The sequence below is a fragment of the Crocodylus porosus genome, unplaced genomic scaffold, assembly GCF_001723895.1.
Source record: "Crocodylus porosus isolate Cpor-Errol unplaced genomic scaffold, CroPor_comp1, whole genome shotgun sequence".
NCBI classification, from domain to species: Eukaryota; Metazoa; Chordata; order Crocodylia; family Crocodylidae; genus Crocodylus; species Crocodylus porosus.
Window position 1 is genome coordinate 56,468,191 of NW_017728918.1, and position 4,008 is coordinate 56,472,198.

The following is a 4,008-nucleotide window of genomic DNA, read 5'->3' on the forward strand; positions in this document are numbered from 1 at the left end:
AAGTAACAATAATTATAAAAAGCCTCCTAAAAGGCCCTGGTTATTTAAAAATAGGATTTAAAATCCAAGAGAATATTTTAAAAGTTGAGGTTCCACAAATAACTGTAACCATATTTATGTAATTGAAAAACAGTAATACAATACCAGCATTTACTTTAAAAAGGAATTAATAGTTCCCCATCACCTTTGTATTGTGTCAAGCATGTCACACTATGGATATACCCAAGGCTCACCTTGAGCAAGTAACATATTGCAAGACAAACTTTTAAAAACTGTAATACAGATACAGGCAAAGTTCGCTAAAACACTATAAGTGGTAACAGAGAAATTACAAGTGTTTTATCTTGAGTACCTGTGCTTTCTAAAATTGATTAGGACTATATAATCATTCTGTTTTCTTAAGCAGCAGGTGGTATAGCTAAAAGTATTTCTATGGAAGAACATTAAATCCATCTTACTATTGACCTAAAGTCAGAACACAGAAAAAGAAACAACTTCTTCAAATCTTAGGAAGGATTCATTAGTTTCACACCAATTATCATTGCTTAACAGAGGCTACTAAAATACGTGCTTTTAAAAAAGCTGTATGTGCAATGATGAAAGCTCCTATTACATTGGCACATTTACGTGAGCTGCCTGCTTAACTATCAGATTTTTAAGCAGAAATTAAGAATGAGTTTTCCATGTTTCGCCTAAATAATACTATAATCCTTACTCAGGCAAGGTGCTCATCAATTTCAGAGTAAAGACTTCATAAATCATCCTTCTTAGATATATCTGGACTCCCAGGCTATACCTCAAAAGGAAGATAAATACTACAGCTATAGCAGGGGTTGGCAACATTTTTGGACAGAGTGTCAAAAACACCAGCTACCTTGACTTGTAAGATGTTGGTGTGCCAGGGCAGACGGTGGGGGAGCCACAAGGGGCTGAATTCTTGTTGTGGCAGTGCAGTCCCAACCCCTTCCCTGCCATCTTCCCCGAGGTGCATATGCCAAGGAAAATGCCTCTGTGTGCCAGGCTGTGGCACCTGTACTGGGTGTTGCCTACTCCTGAGCTATAGCACAGAGAAAGTATCTCAGCTCACCCTTCCTTGGGACATCAGTGTGTTTTGACCAAGTACCAGATCCACAAAAGAATGTAGGTACTAAAATATATCAAGACAGCACCAATGAGAGCCTTCAAATGTCTGCTCAGGGGCCACGCTGTTCTTTAGGTGCCAAAAGTTTCCAAGGCACCCCAACTTGCACCAATGACAGCAACACTACCACTCAAGTTTTGAAAGCAATAAGCCTTACATTCCCTTACCGAGCTCCATGTTGGGGAGCAATCCAGCAGGTAATTTCAGAGCACAGGTAACTGAGCTGTCCTTTCAGCAAGACCCACAGCAGAATAGCTTTAACAGGAGGGACTAGCAGATCCTCACCTCAACATAGCCAAAATTCGGGTAGATAGAACACTCTCCTGATAAGATAGACCTGGTTTCACATCCCTACCAAAATCCTGCCCATTCTAGTGTTGAAATCGCTAAGCAATTAGTGCCTTAAGCTAAGTTATAGCTATTTCTACATAAAAGAATTCAGGGCCAAGAAATCTGTGCAAAGGTTGACACCTACATCTAGTCCAGAGTTAGACACACAAGTCCTTTTGAGGAGTAGGTTTTAGGTCCAACTCCTCAGCAGTTTTTATTGGCTTAGAGAGATCTACACCTAGCTCACTGACCTCCAAGGATCTCAGTGTCCTTCCACAAATGCCCTTCAAGCCTACAACACACTGAATAGAGCCTTCGTGCCTAACTCAGCACTGAGGACTCCAGTGAAGCATGGCAACACTAACATCCCTTTGTGAATCCAGCTCTAAGTTGCTTGAGATATTCTGCATTTATTCTGTCAGCTGTGCACACCCACGCACCTTCTCCTCAGTATGAAAAGGCCTTGGACATGCATGTATACAAACTCCCTTGTGCCTATGGAGATGCATCAAAACACAGCCCCAGTGAAATCAATAGGGGTCTGCCTGCATACAAGCAGTGGCCATTTATCATCTTTCAACAGTAGTGTCTAAGGGCTGAGGGTCTACTAGGAATTACAGGTACTCAGTTCCATAATCCATCATTTAATGGTTAGTACTTCTTTCTCATAAAGAAAAAAGTAAAAATCAATATGAGCACATCTCACCAAAAATACTCAAGTACCAAGCAGAAATAATACCTTCACTTTTACCTCTGAGCTTCAAAACACAGGTGTTGTAGAAATCAACACTCAATCTAATCCTTCACTAGCTGTGCCCCTAGCAGTAGTTACTCAAAGTATCAACACTATTTTTTTTTAATCAAACAGCACTGCAAAGAGCCATCAAAATACAGGTAAAATACATTTTAAGTCAGGCATTTGATTACTGAGGAAGACTACAGTCCGAGAGTAAGGTTTTTAATGACTCCCATGTCTGCCCTCACCCTCTTCCTCCAGAATGCAAGTATTAAGATGACCAAAATTTAAGAGAGCCTACAGAAGCAAAAGCATCAAGTGTTGAAGCTCTTCAGTTTGACTTATACTGGACAGAAGTACTCTTCAGGATTACCTTTGTCCATTTCAAGCTCCAGGAGAAAGAAAAGTACAGTTTAATGATTTTTTTTTTTGTCTAACTAGAGGCCACACCCAACACAAACTAATGACAGGAAAGCATTTTATTCAAAACTCTACAACAAGCATCTAACCCGAGGCAAAGTAAAACTTTCTCATTTTCAGGGAAGAAAAGAAACTCTTGCTCAATAAGTAGCAATTATGTTGTAGAATTTATATGCTGAGCACGACTGAATGTAAGAACACCAGATCAGTCAACCATAGCTTTAGCGCTTTTGAGTATGATTAACAGAATGAACTTTCAAAGGTCAATTAAATGTCAACACATTTTAAAGAGATATTCTTCTTAAGTTTGGTCAATGTGTAATGGCACCTTCTAAATCAGTAATGCCAGTTTTATATTAAAATTCTATACACCCTAGATTTGTGTATGCACATACAGGATACGTAACCATTATTTTCTATAGGAGATTAATTAGTATTTACATTGTTGGCTTTAGTACTCCTAAGCTGTCTTTTATTAGCTGTGTTTAATCAAGTACACCAAGACACTTTTTCATTTCATTCCAGCCCTCGGGTGGGGGGGAGTTAATTTTGCAGTTTGAAAGCCTAGAAGTTTACAACATAAGAAGTTTTGGTGCATAACCAACCATGACAGCTGAGTGCAACTTACAGGAGAGGACACTACTAAATTTTGGGTGCAAAGTATGGGGACAGGACACTGCTAAATTTCTGCCAAGTTAAATTGTCAAAAAAGTTATTTTACGAGATCAAATATATTTGCCTTTACATCTTTGGGCATCAATTGGAGGAGGCACGTTAGAAAAGGGACCCAACAGAAGATTTTTTTATTTTTAAACACTTTTTAAAATATCAGGCCCCTTTAAAAATATCTGAAATTGAACACACAGAAAGAAAAAAAACCCCACTAATTACATTTTTTTTTTTAAAGCAGGCCTTTATCTTAGTCCAATACCTCATGAAATGTGACCCAAATCCTGATTAAGATCTCCGAACGCTCCCGTGGTACGTACAAGTCTCATGTGAATAAACGCTATCATCTGAAAGACCTTCAGTGTAAGTCAAGAACTATTAAAGGATTTTATGGGTGAGGGGAAAGGGAGCAGAGACAAGAGAGTGGCTTGAAGAGCAAACCTCGCCCCTCCCCAATCATATGGGGGTAACAGCATCAAAACGAGGCCGACGGACGAATGGCTAGCTCCTTATCTAAAAAAACAAGACAAAAACAAAAGCCCAAAACAACCCTCCCCCCAAAAATAAAAAAACCCCAGGTTTTAGGAAACGTCTTTCCGCAGGGCCGGCCTGAGGGACGAGCGCGGGCCCCCGGGACCCGAAGTGCCAGGGCGGGAGGCTTTCGGCGCCGGGTGCGAGGCGGCTGCTCAGGGCGCCCTTCCCTCTGCCGGAG

At 40.3% G+C, this 4,008-nt stretch overlaps 1 long non-coding RNA gene across 2 annotated transcripts in view; it reads right to left on the reverse strand.

The window, feature by feature from the left end:
• Positions 1 to 3,982, reverse strand: part of LOC109311785 — a 47,026-nt gene extending 43,044 nt beyond the window's left edge. The window contains exon 1 of one of the 2 annotated variants that reach the window (XR_002101616.1): positions 3,870 to 3,982. This is a non-coding gene — a long non-coding RNA (uncharacterized LOC109311785). Of the gene's footprint in view, positions 1 to 3,558; positions 3,768 to 3,869 lie in introns of those variants that run through there. The other variant, XR_002101615.1, reaches the window with a different exon arrangement.
• Between the last annotated feature and the right edge of the window lie 26 nt (positions 3,983 to 4,008).